The sequence below is a fragment of the Anabrus simplex genome, chromosome 4, assembly GCF_040414725.1.
Source record: "Anabrus simplex isolate iqAnaSimp1 chromosome 4, ASM4041472v1, whole genome shotgun sequence".
Classification (NCBI taxonomy): domain Eukaryota; kingdom Metazoa; phylum Arthropoda; class Insecta; order Orthoptera; family Tettigoniidae; genus Anabrus; species Anabrus simplex.
This window is the reverse complement of record NC_090268.1, coordinates 197,841,555-197,860,144: the sequence shown is the minus strand read 5'-3', so window position 1 is coordinate 197,860,144 and position 18,590 is coordinate 197,841,555. Positions and strand designations below refer to the sequence as shown.

General features: G+C 44.2%; 12 non-coding genes across 12 annotated transcripts; all 12 read right to left on the bottom strand.

Annotated features, from left to right (window-relative positions):
* Window positions 1-1,986: 1,986 nt before the first annotated feature.
* On the bottom strand, window positions 1,987-2,058 carry TRNAQ-CUG (transfer RNA glutamine (anticodon CUG)). Its single transcript has one exon. It is a non-coding gene; the product is annotated as a tRNA-Gln (tRNA).
* Window positions 2,059-2,696: 638 nt separating this feature from the next.
* On the bottom strand, window positions 2,697-2,768 carry TRNAQ-UUG (transfer RNA glutamine (anticodon UUG)). The gene has a single exon. It is a non-coding gene; the product is annotated as a tRNA-Gln (tRNA).
* A 647-nt stretch (window positions 2,769-3,415) lies between these two features.
* On the bottom strand, window positions 3,416-3,487 carry TRNAQ-CUG (transfer RNA glutamine (anticodon CUG)). Its single transcript has one exon. It is a non-coding gene; the product is annotated as a tRNA-Gln (tRNA).
* Window positions 3,488-4,137: 650 nt separating this feature from the next.
* Window positions 4,138-4,209, bottom strand: TRNAQ-CUG (transfer RNA glutamine (anticodon CUG)). Its single transcript has one exon. It is a non-coding gene; the product is annotated as a tRNA-Gln (tRNA).
* Window positions 4,210-5,287: 1,078 nt separating this feature from the next.
* On the bottom strand, window positions 5,288-5,359 carry TRNAQ-CUG (transfer RNA glutamine (anticodon CUG)). Its single transcript has one exon. It is a non-coding gene; the product is annotated as a tRNA-Gln (tRNA).
* A 282-nt stretch (window positions 5,360-5,641) lies between these two features.
* On the bottom strand, window positions 5,642-5,713 carry TRNAQ-CUG (transfer RNA glutamine (anticodon CUG)). Its single transcript has one exon. It is a non-coding gene; the product is annotated as a tRNA-Gln (tRNA).
* Window positions 5,714-14,150: 8,437 nt separating this feature from the next.
* On the bottom strand, window positions 14,151-14,222 carry TRNAQ-CUG (transfer RNA glutamine (anticodon CUG)). Its single transcript has one exon. It is a non-coding gene; the product is annotated as a tRNA-Gln (tRNA).
* Window positions 14,223-14,864: 642 nt separating this feature from the next.
* On the bottom strand, window positions 14,865-14,936 carry TRNAQ-CUG (transfer RNA glutamine (anticodon CUG)). Its single transcript has one exon. It is a non-coding gene; the product is annotated as a tRNA-Gln (tRNA).
* A 282-nt stretch (window positions 14,937-15,218) lies between these two features.
* On the bottom strand, window positions 15,219-15,290 carry TRNAQ-UUG (transfer RNA glutamine (anticodon UUG)). The gene has a single exon. It is a non-coding gene; the product is annotated as a tRNA-Gln (tRNA).
* Window positions 15,291-16,648: 1,358 nt separating this feature from the next.
* On the bottom strand, window positions 16,649-16,720 carry TRNAQ-UUG (transfer RNA glutamine (anticodon UUG)). Its single transcript has one exon. It is a non-coding gene; the product is annotated as a tRNA-Gln (tRNA).
* Window positions 16,721-17,002: 282 nt separating this feature from the next.
* On the bottom strand, window positions 17,003-17,074 carry TRNAQ-CUG (transfer RNA glutamine (anticodon CUG)). The gene has a single exon. It is a non-coding gene; the product is annotated as a tRNA-Gln (tRNA).
* A 650-nt stretch (window positions 17,075-17,724) lies between these two features.
* TRNAQ-CUG (transfer RNA glutamine (anticodon CUG)) lies at window positions 17,725-17,796 on the bottom strand. The gene has a single exon. It is a non-coding gene; the product is annotated as a tRNA-Gln (tRNA).
* Window positions 17,797-18,590: the final 794 nt, after the last annotated feature.

Sequence of the window (18,590 nt, the reverse complement as noted above, 5' to 3'; positions counted from 1 at the left end):
CTGGTCCTACTAGACCCTCGTCGGTGCTTCGAAAATGTTTGACAATGAAAAGAAATCTTCCTACAATTAATAAACTAGTAGTTTCTACAAGTGAAAATTACAGGTGGCGCCCAGGTATTAATTCGGATCGCTGGATGCAGAGCCCAGAGTGCTATCCATTACACCATGGGACCTATCTAGCAACGCAGTCGTTACTCGACACACGTCAGTGTTTCGATTATGTTTGTCAATGGCAGAAAATATCCTACCATTTATAAACTAGTAATATCTTGAAACGACAATTTCAGGTACCACGAGCTTTGAAAACAGTGTACTGGATTCGGAATGTAGAGTGCTAACCATAACACTAAGGGATATTTCAGACTCCGCCGCCAATACTGGACGCTCGTCAGTGCTTCGATAATATTTCAGAACGTGAGGTAAACATCCTACAATTCATCATCATCGTCGGCTTTTCCCTCAGATACAGCGAGGGATCCCACCTCTACCGCCTCTAGGGCAGTTGGGGATACAACTGGGGAGAATGGCCAGTACCTCGCCCAGGCGGCCTCACCTGCTATGCTCAACAGGGGCCTTGTGGAGGGATGGGGAGATTGGAAGGGACAGGCAAGGAAGGTGGAAGGAAGCGGCCATGGCCTTATGTTAGGTACCATCCCGGCATTCGCCTGGTTATAGGATGGCTGAGGTGGGTATCGAACCCACCTCTACTCAGTTGACCTCCCGAGGCTGAGAGGACCCCGTTCCAGCCCTCATACCATCTTTCAAAATTCGTGGCAGAGCCGGGAATCGAACCCGAGCCTCCGGGGCTGGCAGTTAAACACGCTAACCACTACACCACAGGGCAGGACATATTAATTAGATTAATTAATTATATTAATTAATACATTTAGTTACATAAAATGAAAATACAATTCCCACTGAGATACGAACTCGGATCGCTCTATTTAGTGTCCAGAGTGCTAACCATTACACCACAGTACTTGACGTACTGCGCCGTTCCTACTCGACACGCGTCAGTGCTTCGAGAATGTTTGACACTTGAAACGAAAAACATCCTAGTATCATTGAAATGACAATTTTAGGTAGCACCGAGATTTGATATCGGATCGCTGGATTCGGAGTCTAGAGTTCTAAAATTACACCGAGAGGTCTTACAAACTGCGCTGGTCCTACTGGACGTTCGTGAGTGTTTCGATAATATTTGAGAATGGAAAGGAAACAGCCAAGGATTATTAAAAGCTTAATACAGGGAATTAACAAATCCAGGTCCCCAAGACACTTGAACTCGGATCGCTAGATTCGGAGCCGTGAGTGGTAGCCGTTTCACCACGGGACCTTATAAACTGCGCAGGTCCTACTAGACACTCGTCGGTGCTTCGAAATTGTATGACAATCCAAGGAAAACATCCTACAATTAATAAACTAGTAATATCTCGAAATCACAATTGTAGGTCGCACGAGATTTGAAATCGGATCGCCGGATTCGGAATCCAGAGTGCAATAATTGCAACATGGGATCCAACAAAGTACGCTGGTCCTACTAGACGCTCGTCAGTGTTTCGATAATGCTTGAGAATGGAAAGAAATCGTCCTACAATTAATGAACTAGTAATATCTACAAACGGAAATTACAGGTCCCACCGAGATTTGAACTCGCATCGCTGGATTCAGAGTCCAGAGTGCTAACCAATACACCAGGGGACCTGACACTTTGTTCAGTTGCTACCCGACAAGCGTCAGTGCTTCGAGAATATTTGAGAGTGGAATCAAAAACATTCTAGCATTATTGAAATGATAAGTTTCGGTTGCACCGAGATTTGAAATCGGATCGCCGGATTTGGTATCCAGAGTGCAAAACTTGCACCATGGGTTCTAACAAAGTGCGCTGGTCCTACTAGATGCTCGTCAGTATTTCGATAATATTTGAGAATGGAAAGAAATCGTCCTACAGTTAATGAACTTTTAATATCTACAAATGAAAATTGCAGGTCCCACCGAGATTTGAACTCGGATCGCTGGGTTCAGAGTCCAGAGTGCTAACCATTACACCATGGGACCTGACACACTGAGAAGTTCTTACCCGACAAGCGTCAGGGCTTCGAGAATGTTTGACAGTGGAAACGAAAAACATCCTAGCATCATTGAAATGACAATTTTACGTAGCACCGAGATTTGACATCTGATCGCTGGATTCGGAGTCTAGAGTTCTAAAGTTACACCAAGAGGTCTTACAAACTGCGCTGGTCCTACTGGACTCTCGTCAGTGCTTCGATAATATTTGAGAATGGAAAGGAAACAGCCAAGGGTTATTAAAAGATTAATACCTGGAATTAACAATTCCATGTCCCCAAGACACTTGAACGCGGATCGCTAGTTTCGGAGTCCTGAGTGCTATCCGCTACACCATGGGACCTGACACACTGAGAAGTTCTTACCCGACAAGCGTCAGTGCTTCGAGAATGTTTGACAGTGGAAACGAAAAACATCCTAGCATCATTGAAATGACAATTTTAAGTAGCACCGACATTTGAAATCGGATCTCTGGATTCGGGGTCTAGAGTGCAAAAAATTCACCATGGGGTCTAACAAACTGCGCTGGTCCTACTAGACGCTCGTCAGTGTTACGATGATGTTTGAAAATGGGAAGTAATCTTCCTACAATTAATAATCCAGTAATACCAAAGAGTGAAAATTACAGGTTCCACCGAGATTTGAACTCGGATCGCTGGATTCAAAGTCCAGAGTGCTAACCATTACACCATGGAACCTGCTGACGACGCAGTTCATACTCAAGACATGTCTGTATTTCGATTACGTTTGTCAATGGCAGAAAATACCCTACAATTTATAAACTAGTAATATTTTGAAATTACAATGTCAGTTACCACGACGTTTGAAAACTGAGCACTGGATTCGGAATGTAGGGTGCTAACCATAACACTAAGGGATATTTCACACCCCGCTGGTCCTACTGGACGCTCGTCAGTGTTTCGATACTGTCTGAGATTGAAAGGAAAACGTCCGTAGTTAGTAAAATAGTAATATACATAATGAAAATACAAGTTCCACCGTGAATTTGACTCCGATCGCTGGATTCAAAGACCAGAATGCTTACCATTACACATGGGACATAACGCACTCAGCAGTTCCTACTCAACACGCGTCAGTGCCTCGATAATATTTGACAGTGGAAACTAAGAACATCCTTTTATTATTGAAATGACAATTTTCTGCAGCATCGAGATTTGATATCGGATCTGTGGATTCGTATTCTAGAGTGCAAAGTTTGCACCATGGGATCTAGCAAACTTTAATGGACGTACTAGATGCTCTTCAGTGTTTGGCTAATATTGGAGAATGGAAGGCAATCGTCCCACAATTAATGAACTATTAAAACCTACAAATGAAAAATTGCAGGTCCCACCGAGATTTGAACTCGGATCGCTGGATGCAGAGTCCAGAGTGCTAACCATTACACCATGGGACCTGACACACTGATCGATTCTTACTCGACATGCGTCAGTGCTTCGAGAATGTTTGACACTTGAAACGAAAAACATCCTAGTATCATTGAAATGACAATTTTAGGTAGCACCGAGATTTGATATCGGATCGCTGGATTCGGAGTCTAGAGTTCTAAAATTACACCAAGAGGTCTTACAAACTGCGCTGGTCCTACTGGACGTTCGTCAGTGTTTGATAATATTTGAGAATGGAAAGGAAACAGCCAAGGATTATTAACAGCTTAATACCTGGAATTAACAAATCCAGGTCCCCAAGACACTTGAACTCGGATCGCTAGATTCGGAGCCGTGAGTGGTAGCCGTTTCACCACGGGACCTTATAAACTGCGTAGATCCTACTAGACACTCGTCGGTGCATCGAAATTGTATGACAATCCAAGGAAAACATCCTACAATTAATAAACTAGTAATATCTCGAAATGACAATTGTAGGTCGCACGAGATTTGAAATCGGATCGCCGGATTCGGAATCCAGAGTGCAAAACTTGCACCATGGGATCTAACAAAGTGCGCTGGTCCTACTAGACGCTCGTTAGTGTTTTGATAATGCTTGAGAATGGAAAGAAATCGTCCTACGATTAATGAACTAGTAATATCTACAAATGGAAATTACAGGTCCCACCGAGATTTGAACTCGGATTGCTGGATTCAGAGTCCAGAGTGCTAACCATTACACCATGGGACCTTACCAACTGCGCCTGTCCTGCTAGATGCTCGTCTGCGTTCCGATAATATTTGAGAATGGAAGAAAATCATTCGTGATCTATGAAACATTTAATAACTGGAAATTTCATTTCCATGTACCGGCGAAGTTTGAAATCAGATCATGAGTTCAGTGTCCAGTGAGCTAACCATTACGGCATGGGACATATAGAGCAGCTTCGTTCCTACTAGATGATCATCAACGTTCCGATAATGTTTGAGAACGGAAGGAACACATCCGAGGAATATCAATCCAGGAATACCTCAAAATTGAAATTGCCGGTCCCACCGAGATCAGAACTTGGATCGCCGGGTTCAGAGTCCAGAGTGCTTACCATTTCAACATGGGACCTCACCCACTGCACAGTTCCTGCTCGACACGCTTCAGTCCTTCGAGAATGTTTGACAGTGGACACAAAAAACATCCTAGAATTATTGAAATCACAATTTTAAGTAGCACCGATATTTGATATCGGATTGATGGATTCGGAGTCTAGAGTAATATCTCGAAATTACAATTGTAGGTCGCACGAGATTTGTAATCGGATCCTCAGATTCGGAATCAAGAGTGCAAAAATTGCCCCATGGGATCTAACAAACTGCGCTGGTCCTACTAGACGCTCGTCAGTGTTTCGATAATACTTCAGAATGGAAAGAAATCATCCTACAATTAATAAATTAGTTGGTTCTACGAAAGAAAATTACAGGTGCCACCGAGATTTTAACTCGGATCGCTGGATTCAGAGTCCTGAGTGCCATCCATTACACCATGGGACCTGACGCATTGGGCAGCTCCTTCTCGACACGCGTCTGTCCTTCGATAATGTTTGACAGTGGAAACAAAAAAACATCCTAGTATCATTGAAATGACTATTTTAAGTAGCAACGACATTTGAAATCGGATCTCTGGATTCGGGGTCTAGAGTGCAAAAAATTCACCATGGGGTCTAACAAACTGCGCTGGTCCTACTAGACGCTCGTCAGTGTTACGATGATGTTTGAAAATGGGAAGTAATCTTCCTACAATTAATAATCCAGTAATACCAAAGAGTGAAAATTACAGGTTCCACCGAGATTTGAACTCGGATCGCTGGATTCAGAGTCCAGAGTGCTAACCATTACACCATGGGACCTGACACTCTTTTCAGTTGCTACCCGACAAGCGTCAGTGCTTCGAGAATATTTGACAGTGGAATCAAAAACATTCTAGTATTATTGAAATGATAATTTTAGGTTGCACCGAGATTTGAAATCGTATCGCCTGATTCGGTATCCAGAGTGCAAAACTTGCACCATGGGTTCTAACAAAGTGCGCTGGTCCTACTAGATGCTCGTCAATATTTCGATAATACTTGAGAATGGAAAGAAATGGTCCTACAATTAATGAACTAGTAATATCTACAAATGAAAATTACAGGTCCCACCGAGATTCCAACTCGGATCGCTGGATTCAGAGTCCAGAGTGCTAACCATTACACCATGGGACCTGACACACTGAGAAGTTCTTACTCGACATGCGTCAGTGCTTCGAGAATGTTTGACAGTGGAAACGAAAAACATCCAAGCATCATTGAAATGACAATTTTAGGTAGCACCGAGATTTGTCATCGGATCGCTGGATTCGGAGTCTAGAGTTCTAAAATTACACCAAGAGGTCTTACAAACTGCGCTGGTCCTACTGGACGCTCGTCAGTGTTTCGATAATATTTGAGAATGGAAAGGAAACAGCCAAGGATTATTAAAGGATTAATACCTGGAATTAACAATTCCATGTCCCCAAGACACTTGAACGCGGATCGCTAGATTCGGAGTCCTGAGTGCTATCCGTTACACCATGGGACCTGACGCACTGGGCAGCTCCTTCTCGACACGCGTCAGTCCTTCGATAATGTTTGACAGTGGAAACAAAAAAAATCCTAGTATCATTGAAATGACTATTTTAAGTAGCACCGACATTTGAAATCGGATCTCTGGATTCGGGGTCTAGAGTGCAAAAAATTCACCATGGGGTCTAACAAACTGCGCTGGTCCTACTAGACGCTCGTCAGTGTTACGATGATGTTTGAAAATGGGAAGTAATCTTCCTACAATTAATAATCCAGTAATACCAAAGAGTGAAATTTACAGGTTCCACCGAGATTTGAACTCGGATCGCTGGATTCAGAGTCCAGATTGCTAGCCATTACACCATGGGACCTGACACACTGAGAAGTTCTTACTCGACATGCGTCAGTGCTTCGAGAATGTTTGACAGAGGAAACGAAAAACATCCTAGTATCATTGAAATGACAATTTTAGGTAGCAATGAGATTTGACATCGGATCGCTGGATTCGGAGTCTCGTGTTCTAAAATTACACCAAGATGTCTTACAAAGTGTGCTGGTCCTACTGGACGCTCGTCAGTGTTTCGATAATATTTGCGAATCGAAAGGAAACAGCCAAGGATTATTAAAAGATTAATACCTGGAATTAACAATTCCAGGTCCCCAAGACACTTGAACGCGGATCGCTAGATTCGGAGTCCTGAGTGCTATCCGTTACTCGTCGGTGCTTCGAAAATGTTTGACAATGAAAAGATATCTTCCTACAATTAATAAACTAGTAGTTTCTACAAGTGAAAATTACAGGTGCCGCCCAGATATTAAATCGGATCGCTGGATTCAGAGCCCAGCGTGCTATCCATTACACCATTGGACCTATCTAGCAACGCAGTCGTTACTCGACACACGTCAGTGTTACGATTATGTTTGTCAATGGCAGAAAATATCCTACAATTTATAAACTAGTAATATCTTGAAATGACAATTTCAGGTACCACGAGCTTTGAAAACAGAGTACTGGATTCGGAATGTAGAGTGCTAACCATAACACTAATGGATATTTCAGACTCCGCCGCCCCTACTGGACGCTCGTCAGTGTTGTTGGAGGTTCATAGAAAAGGACTCGTACACACTCTAACGGCGTTATGTGATTTGGATATGCAATCTCCCTGTACATAGTTTAGTATTTCAAGTATGAGCTTCTGCTATCTAGCGGAGCTACTGGGAACTGCCATATCGCTTGTATTTATGCTTTTGTTTTGTACTGGTTTGTAGTAAGTAAGAATAAAGATGACAGCCATGACGAAGTAAAGTGATTCAGTGTTTTATTTATTAGTGATATCCCCAACATTTATGGTGCCGAAATAACCCATTTGTTCAAGTTACGATACGTTTCTTCACGAACTTTCAAGATTTGGAGAACTTTCACGCCAAGTAACCACGGATCTCCTGTAAAGGGAATGTTTCATCACGCCACTCGACCCAGGATCACGATGAGTAGAACAGTTATTTCTTCTGAGATACAATGTACTGAATCACTAACGTAGCATGCTATATGGGGATTATACGGCATTATTGCATTGGTGTAGATATTATTTCTGCATGCTTCAAGAATATCGTTCTTTCTAAAACAACTCCACGCCGGTCTGTGTGACAAGTGCTGCCACCTACTGGAAACAAGGCGTACTATTACCGGCCCAACTACCTACTGTCACAGGAACAAAGCTCTGCCTGCAGCACGTTCATCTGCACCCCCTCCTCAGCTGTCATAAATTGCCCGTCTGTCACACCGTCAGCGATGTCTATACAAGACCTGTACCTTCTGAAAAGAAAGCGAACTACTCTGCGAGCAAATTTAACGCGCTTTGTCAATCTTTTAAAAGACAAAACAAGTACACCAGACTATGACGAAATAGAATATCTTCGTGATAGACTTCAGAACACTTTGCAATTATTAGTTTCCTCAGATGATGTTATACACGAGCAGTTACCCGACACAGATATGAAACAGATGTACAGGCATGTGAAAACTATGTCGACAGTGCAACAAGAGCTATACAGCATGCCAACAAAGTTCTTACACGGAAACCAGCAGAGGCAAATGCGTCAGCATGCATTCCCAGTTCTAGCTATTATGTTCCACCCCCAGTTGTTCCAGAATTTAAACTCCCGACAATACACATTGAGCCATTCTCAGGTGACATAGAGTCCTGGTCTCCTTTCTGGGAACAGTTCGAGACAGCAGTTGACAACAACACCACGATTCCAGACATCAGCAAGCACGTGTTATTACGAGGATATCTACGAGGGGATCCCAAGCAACTCGTCGATGGTACAGCACTTAGTTCAGAAACGTGCGCCCAGGTCAAGACTTTACTTACTGAACGTTATGGCGACAAGGATAAAATAATTCAGGCTCATCTGAACTACCTGGAGAATTTACCACCCACATTATCAGAGAATCCTGATGATCTCAACGTGACATACCTGAGTGCCACCGTAGAGTTCAAGTCCTCAAGGCGCTCGGCGAAGACATTAATGTTTACGGACGCGTGATTGCCCCGAAGATTTTACGAGCTTTCCCAGCGGCAATCTGCACACGTTGGCTAATTCACGCAAAGCGCAACAAAATCTCCGAAGGTCATATGATGTCTCTGATAGAATTTCTTCGCGAGGAGGTAGAAGCGGCCCTTAGCACTCAGAAACTCAGGGGAGAGACCAGCATCGCACTTCCATCACTTTACCAACCTACAGCAGCTGCTCTCCAAGTCAGTACTAGGCCACAAAAGTTAAGAAGGGAGCAGAACAAGCCCGCAATAACACCATTCTGTGCCTTCTGCGAAAGCAGAGGTCACTGGGCACAGGGATGCACACAAGTAGTCCTACCCCAAGCTAGGGTGGAGAAGATGAAACTCTCCAAAAGATTCTTTCTCTGTCTCAATCGAGGTCACAACGCCCAGAACTGCAACAAGAAGGGCAGAGTGTCATGCTCTAAATGCAAACAACTTCACCACGTGTCCATATGCAACCAGAGCCAATCCCAGTCAACTTCTGTCGGAAAGATTGAAACAGGGCCACCCAGTTTTTCATTTCTGCAGACAGCCCGTGTTCAGATACAAGGACCAACAGGGACTCACAAAATCACACGATGCCTTCTAGACGCTGGAAGTCAATCAAGTTTTATTGCCACGTCATTATTGGACACTCTACAGCTACCAGTAATATGTACTCGAGACCTAGCAGTCACAGCCTTCGAAACAACTAGCAATAGCTTTCAGCCACGTCGACTCACCCAATTTGAAATGATCGGATTTTCGACAAAAACCGCCGTCACTATCACAGCTTTCGAAAGTGCCAACACTTATTCATCTCACCCAGCAGTCACTCTTAACCACAGAAATCTGCCACTCGCTGATCCAAAAACCAACGATGTAGATGACTTGCCGATTGAAATCCTTATTGGTGCAGATAATTATTGGAAAGTCGTGAAACTAGATCCACCACAGCCCATCACACCCTCCTTAGTCCTACTTCCAACAATCTTCGGTTGGGTCCTCACAGGCAACCGTTCTGGTACCACTGTCAATCATGTCATGACGAACCACGTCTCAGTCAACAATGACGAGATATCTGACGACTCCATGCGACGTTTTTGGGACCTCGAGACAATCGGCATTCGAGAGACGAAACACAGACAACTAGACGACACGGATGCTGCTATTCTTCAAGAGTTCCACGACAATTACCACATCCATGACGGACGAAGAGTCGTATCCCTTCCTCGCAAACGGGATATAGTCTTATCCGATAATTTGGCAACAACCGAGGCAAGATTTCGAACACTACAGAGACGGCTATATCAAGACGCAACTTTCAAGAAAATGTATCAGACGCTAATGTTGGACTACGTGCTTCGAGAGCAAGTGGAACTAGCCCACGATACCGCAATCCCTGGAAATATGTTTTATCTGCCACACCATGCCGTCAAGAAGGAGAAACGAGAAGCCACTAAATGGAGAATAGTGTGCGACGCTTCCTCTCACGAACCAGGAATCCCATTCCTCAACGATACCCTCCACATGGGTCCAAATCTCCTACCCGAAATTTTTGCCACCCTCTTAAGGTTTCGATTCCATCGAAAGGCCATCGCATGTGACGGTACCCAGGCGTTCCTCCAGCTAGCCCTCGACGAACAAGATAGAGATCTCACCAGATTTCTTTGGTACCGCATCAAAACTACTACAGACGGAATCTACACGACAACCGAGGACGTCGTAGCGTACCGATTCACCCGCCTACCCTTTGGCCTCACCTGTAGCCCGTTCCTCCTCTCAGCCACTCTCCGTGAACTAGCTACCCTACACCACAACACTTATCCCACGGCAGCACCTCTCCTAGATGCTTGCACATTTATGGATGACTTCACTGCCAGCGTAGAAGACAACAATACGGCCGTTACTCTTTATTATGAACTGATAGCCCTCCTGCACCACATTATACTCCCACTCTCCAAATGGGTCACGAATTCCTTGCCATTAATGAACATTTGGAAAGCAGAAACTCGAGAAGTCGTACTGCAGACACGAGTATTAGGTATCGACTGGAATGCGGAATTAGACCAACTCTTTACAACCCCAGGTGACGTCACTGCAAAACTATCCACACAGCCAGCAACTAAACGACAGTTACTGAAAGCCACCGCACGCTTCTACGACCCACTTGGATTATTTTCACCCGTGTCAATCACTGCCAAAATCCTTTTCCAAGATACTTGGTGCCAAGGACTGGCATGGGAAGAAATTTTACCACCTAATCTCGCCCATCGATGGAACGATTGGCTCTCACACCTACAGTACCTCTCTCCAATCCGGATACCACGATGGATTGCCATTTCAAATTTCGGTACAGACATATCACTGCACGTGTTTTGCGACGCCTCCGAAAGAGCATACGGTGCCGCATTGTACGTCCGGTCACTTGTCAACGACGCTTACACTGTTCGCTTAGTTTGCAGCAAGGCCAGACTGTCCCCTGTGAAGAAAGTGACCCTTCCCAGGCTCGAATTGTTAGCAGCCTTGGTCGGATCCCGACTTCTACATTATTTTTACGAAGCCACTGGAATAACGTCCATCCCTGCCACGTTATGGAGCGATTCTACAGTCACACTGGGGTGGATAAGAAGTAATCCCAACCGTTGGAAGACATTTGTCTGTAACCGAGTGACTGAAATTTTGACTCATACCACGTCCAGTCAGTGGAGACACTGTCCCGGAATCAACAACCCAGCTGACCACCTTTCTAGAGGACTTCAAGCACATCAACTGGAGTCCTTGGACTCATGGTGGCACGGACCTTCGTGGTTGAATGGACCTTCCTACTCATGGCCCAGAGATGTCACCCCCACTAATATGAATCTACCTGAGGAAAGGAAGACCACTCAAGTTCTTGCAACCACCACCCCAGAACCATTGTTTGCTGCCTCACGATTTAGTACATACTGGAAACTTTTGAGAGTTACCGCATGGATTCTACGATTCGTGAAATGTTTGAAGGAGAAAACTAAGTATTGTCAGAACTTCACAGCCTCAGAAATGGAAGAAGCAAGAACGTACTGGATAAAGCAAGTTCAACAGGAATGCTTTGCTTCTGAACTGCAAGCCCTGAAGAATAATCTTCCACTAGCACGAGCTTCGAAGATCTTTCGCTACAATCCATTTCTACAACATGGTATCCTCCGACTAGGCGGACGGCTACAACACGTAGACATCTCGAGCAACGAAAAGCACCCAATACTTCTGGATGGCTCACACGCTTTCTGTAAACTTCTGATAAAACAAACTCACATAAGACTTCACCATCTAGGTGTTTCAGCTATCCTAACTGAACTACGCACAGAATTCTGGATCTTGCGAGCACGCCAAACAATCAAGAAGGTCTTACACACTTGCCTTCCGTGTAAAGTTGTTCACCGGAGGAGACCGACGGAATTAGAAGCACCACTTCCTCTGGATCGTCTACGTCCCTCCAGACCATTCGAAGTAACGGGACTAGACTTCGCAGGACCACTGTACGTTACTTCTGGCAACCTCATGAAGAAAGCCTACATTGCATTATTCACCTGTGCAACAACGCGTGCCTTACACTTGGAACTGTGCGGCGACATGTCGACAGACAAATTCCTACAGGCCTTGCAGAGGTTTATAGGCCGACGTGGTATACCACACACGATCTACAGCGACAACGCTCAGACATTCCATTCAGCGAACGCAGAGTTAACAGACTTGTGGAGAGAACTGACAGCGGCACGGACACACCACTATATGGCCCAGCAAGGTATCACATGGAAGTTGATTGCCCCGCGTGCCGCTTGGTGGGGAGGATGGTGGGAAAGACTAATCGGCCTCACCAAGCGATGTCTACGGAAAATACTTGGACGTTCCACTATTGATGATGAAGGGCTACGGACTGTTTTGACTAGCATAGAAGCCGTATTAAACACAAGACCCTTGACGCAACATGATGACAATGGTGGTGTATTGACTCCAGCCCACTTCCTCGTTGGCGATCGACTCACCACGATACCTACTGGACCAGAACCACCTAGGCGAGACCTTGTTAGAACCTTCAGACTACTCCAGCGAATGACTGACGACTTCTGGAAGCGTTGGAGTAAAGAGTATTTGCTACTATTACGGAATTTTCACGAGGTTCGCCAGCCCAGAGACCACGGGTCAAGAATCAGGGTCGGTGACGTAGTTTTACTACAAGAGGATACACGCCCAAGACACATGTGGAATAAAGCACGGGTCGAAGAATTACGCGAAGGACGTGACGGGAGAACTAGAACGGTTATTCTTCGCACCTCGGACGGAAACAATGTGACACGACCTGTCCAGCTGGTCATCCCACTCGAGATAGACCAGGGTGGGGAGGATGTTGGAGATTCATAGAAAAGGACTCGTACACACTCTAACGGCGTTATGTGATTTGGATATGCAATCTCCCTGTACATAGTTTAGTATTTCAAGTATGAGCTTCTGCTATCTAGCGGAGCTACTGGGAACTGCCATATCGCTTGTATTTATGCTTTTGTTTTGTACTGGTTTGTAGTAGTTAGAATAAAGATGGCAGCCATGACGAAGTAAAGTGATTCAGTGTTTTATTTATTAGTGATATCCCCAACAAGTGTTTCGATAATATTTCAGTATGTGAGGTAAACATCCTACAATTCATCATCATCATCGGCTTTTCCCTCAGATACAGCGAGGGATCCCACCTCTACCGCCTCAAGGGCAGTGTCCTGGAGCTTCAGAAACTTGGTTGGGGATACAACTGGGGAGAATGACCAGTACCTCGCCCAGGCGGCCACACCTGCTATGCTCAACAGGGGCCTTGTGGAGGGATGGGAAGATTGGAAGGGACAGGCAAGGAAGGTGGAAGGAAGCTACCATGGCCTTATGTTAGGTACCATCCCGGCATTCGCCTGGAGGAGAAACCACGGAAAACCGCTTATAGGATGGCTGAGGTGGGTATCGAACCCACCTCTACTCAGTTGACCTCCCGAGGCTGAGAGGACCCCGTTCCAGCCCTCATACCACCTTTCAAAATTCGTGGCAGAGCCGGAAATCGAACCAGGGCCTCCGGGGCTGGCAGTTAAACACGCTAACCACTACACCACAGGACCGGACATATTAATTAGATTCATTAATTATATTAATTAATACATTTAATTACATAAAATGAAAATACAAGTCCCACTGAGATACGAACTCGGATCGCTCTATTTAGTGTCCAGAGTGCTAACCATTACACCACAGTACCTGACGCACTGCGCCGTTCCCACTCGACACGCGTCAGTGCGTCGATAATGTTTGACAGTGGAAACATAAAACATCCTAGTAACATTGAAATGACAATGTTAGGTAGCACCGAGATTTGATATCGGATCTGTGGATTCGTATTCTAGAGTGCAAAGTTTGCACCATGGGATCTAGCAAACTGCAATGGTCCTACTAGACGCTCTTCAGTGTTTGGCTAATATTGGAGAATGGGAGGAAATCGTCCTACAATTAATGAACTGGTAAAACCTACAAATGAAAATTACAGGTCCCACCGAGATTTGAACTCGGATCGCTGGATTCAGAGTCCAGAGTGCTAACCATTACACCATGGGACCTAACACACTGATCGGTTCTTACTCGACATGCGTCAGTGCTTCCAGAATGTTTGACACTTGAAACGAAAAACATCCTAGTATCATTGAAATGACAATTTTAGGTAGCACCGAGATTTATATCGGATCGCTGGATTCGGATTCTAAAATTACACCAAGAGGTCTTACAAACTGCGCTGGTCCTACTGGACGTTCGTTAGTGTTTCGATAATATTTGAGAATGGAAAGGAAACAGCCAAGGATTATTAAAAGCTTAATACCTGGAATTAACAAATCCAGGTCCCCAAGACACTTGAACTCGGATCGCTAGATTCGGAGCCGTGAGTGGTAGCCGATTCACCACGGGACCTTATAAACTGCGTAGGTCCTACTAGACACTCGTCGGTGCTTCGAAATTGTATGACAATCCAAGGAAAACATCCTACAATTAATAAACTAGTAATATCTCGAAATGACAATTGTAGGTCGCACCAGATTTGAAATCGGATCGCCGGATTCGGAATCCAGAGTGCAAAAATTGCAACATGGGATCCAACAAAGTACGCTGGTCCTACTAGACGCTCGTCAGTGTTTCGATAATGTTTGAGAATGGAAAGAAATCGTCCTACAATTAATGAACTAGTAATATCTACAAATGGAAATTACAGGTCCCACCGAGATTTGAACTCGCATCGCAGGATTCAGAGTCCAGAGTGCTAACCATTACACCATGGGACCTGACACTCTGTTCAGTTGCTACCCGACAAGCGTCAGTGCTTCGAGAATATTTGACAGTGGAATCAAAAACATTCTAGTATTATTGAAATGATAATTTTAGGTTGCACCGAGATTTGAAATCGGATCGCCGGATTCGGTATCCAGAGTGCAAAACTTGCACCATGGGTTCTAACGAAGTGCGCAGGTCCTACTAGATGCTCGTCAGTATTTCGATAATATTTGAGAATGGAAAGAAATCGTCCAACACTTAATGAACTTTTAATATCTACAAATGAAAATTACAGGTCCCACCGAGATTTCAACTCGGATCGCTGGATTCAAAGTCCAGAGTGCTAACCATTACACCATGGGACCTGACACACGGAGAAGTTCTTACTCGACATGCGTCAGTGCTTCGAGAATGTTTGACAGTGGAAACGAAAAACATCCTAGCATCATTGAAATGACAATTTTAGGTAGCACCGAGATTTGACATCGGATCGATGGATTCGGAGTCTAGAGTTCTAAAATTACACCAAGAGTTCTTACAAACTGCGCTGGTCCTACTGGACGCTCGTCAGTGCTTCGATAATATTTGAGAATGGAAAGGAAACAGCCAAGGATTATTAAAAGATTAATACCTGGAATTAACAATTCCATGTCCCCAAGACACTTGAACGCGGATCGCTAGATTCGGAGTCCTGAGTGCTATCCGTTACACCATGGGACCTGACGCACTGGGCAGCTCCTTCTCGACACGCGTCAGTCCTTCGATAATGTTTGACAGTGGAAACAAAAAAAACATCCTAGTATCATTGAAATGACTATTTTAAGTAGCACCGACATTTGAAATCGGATCTCTGGATTCGGGGTCTAGAGTGCAAAAAATTCACCATGGGGTCTAACAAACTGCGCTGGTCCTACTAGACGCTCGTCAGTGTTACGATGATGTTTGAAAATGGGAAGTAATCTTCCTACAATTAATAATCCAGTAATACCAAAGAGTGAAAACTACAGGTTCTACCGTGATATGTACTCGGATCGCTGGATTCAAAGTCCAGAGTGCTAACCATTACACCATGGAACCTGCTGCGCAGCGCAGCTCATACTCAAGACATGTCTGTATTTCGATTACGTTTGTCAATGGCAGAAAATACCCTACAATTTATAAACTAGTAATATTTTGAAATTACAATGTCAGTTATAACGAGGTTTGAAAACAGAGCACTGGATTCGGAATGTAGGGTGCTATCCATAACACTAAGGGATATTTCACACCCCGCTGGTCCTACTGGACGCTCGTCAATGTTTCGATACTCTCTGAGATTGAAAGGAAAACGTCCATAGTTAATAAAATAGTAATATACATAATGAAAATACAAGTTCCACCGCGATTTTGACTCCGATCGCTGGATTCAAAGACCAGAATGCTTACCATTAAACATGGGACATAACGCACTCAGCAGTTCCTACTCAACACGCGTCAGTGCCTCGATAATATTTGACAGTGGAAACTAAGAACATCCTTTTATTATTGAAATGACAATTTTATGCAGCACCGAGATTTGAAATCGGATCGCTGGATTCAGAGTCCAGAGTGAAAAAACTGCACCATGGGATCTTACAAACCGCGCAGTCCTACTAGACGCTCGTCAGTGTTTCGATAAAATTTGAGAATGGAAAGAAATCGTCCTACAATTAATAAACTAGTAGTTTCTACAAATGAAAACTACAGGTCCCACCGAGATTTGAACTCGGAACGCTGGATTCAAAGTCCAGAGTGCTTACCATTACACCATGGGACCTGACGCACTCAGTAGTTCCTACTCAACACGCGTCAGTGCCGCGATAATATTTGACAGTGGAAACTAAGAACATCCTTTTATTATTGAAATGACAATTTTATGCAGCACCGAGATTTGAAATTGGATCTGTGGATTCGGAGTCAAGAGTGAAAAATTTGCACCATGGGATTTAACAAACTGCGCTGGTCCTACAAGACGCTCTTCAGTGTTTCGCTAATATTGGAGAAGGAAAGAAATAGTCCTACAATTTATGAACTAGTAATATCTACAAATGAAAATTACAGATCCCACCGAGATTTGAACTCGGATCGCTGGATTCAGAGTCCAGAGTGCTAACCATTACACCATGGGACCTGACACACTGAGAAGTTCTTACTCGACATGCGTCGGTGCTTCGAGAAGGTTTGACAGAGGAAACGAAAAACATCCTAGTATCATTGAAATGACAATTTTAGGTAGCAATGAGATTTGACATCGGATCGCTGGATTCGGAGTCTCGAGTTATAAAATTACACCAAGATGTCTTACAAACTGTGCTGGTCCTACTGGACGCTCGTCAGTGTTTCGATAATATTTGCGAATGGAAAGGAAACAGCCAAGGATTATTAAAAGATTAATACCTGGAATTAACAATTCCAGGTCCCCAAGACACTTGAACTCGGATCGCTAGATTCGGAGCCGTGATTGGTAGCCATTTCACCACGGGTCCTTATAACCTGCGCAGGTCCTACTAGACACTCGTCGGTGCTTCGAAATGTTTGACAATCCAAGGAAAACATCCTACAATTAATAAAAGAGTAATATCTCGAAATGGCAATTGTAGGTCGCACGAGATTTGAAATCGGATCGCCGGATTCGAAATCCAGAGTGCAAAACTTGCACCATGGGATCTAACAAAGTGCGCTGGTCCTACTAGACGCTCGTCAGTGTTTTGATAATGCTTGAGAATTGAAAGAAATCGTCCTACAATTAATGAACTAGTAATATCTACAAATGGAAATTACAGGTCCCACCGAGATTTGAACTCGGATCGCTGGATTCAGAGTCCAGAGTGCTAACCATTACACCATGGGACCTTACCAACTGCGCCTGTCCTACTAGATGCTCGTCTGCGTTTCGATAATATTTGAGAATGGAAGAGAATCATTCGTGATCTAAGAAACATTTAATAACTGGAAATTTTATTTCCATGTAACAGCGAAGTTTGAAATCAGATCATGAATTCAGTGTCCAGTGAGATAACCATTACGGCATGGAACATATAGAGCAGCTTCGTTCCTACTAGATGATCATCAACGTTCCGATTATGTTCGAGAATTGAAGGAACACATCCGAGGAATATCAATCCAGGAATACCTCAAAATTGAAATTGCAGGTCCCACCGAGATCAGAACTCGGATCGCTGGATTCAGAGTCCAGAGTGCTAACCATTACAATATGGGACCTCACCCAATGCGCAGTTCCTACTCGACACGCGTCAGTCCTTCGAGAATATTTGACAGTCGACACAAAAAACATCCAAGAATTATTGAAATCACAATTTTAGGTAGCACCGAGATTTGATATCGAATCGATGGATTCGGAGTCTAGAGTAATATCTCGAAATTACAATTGTAGGTCGAACGAGATTTGTAATTGGATCGCCAGATTCGGAATCAAGAGTGCAAAAATTGCCCCATGGGATCTAACAAACTGCGCTGGTCCTACTAGACGCTCGTCAGTGTTTCGATAATACTTCAGAAAGGAAAGAAATCATCCTACAATTAATAAATTAGTTGGTTCTACGAAAGAAAATTACAGGTGCCACCGAGATTTTAACTCGGATCGCTGGATTCAGAGTCCTGAGTGCCATCCATTACACCATGGGACC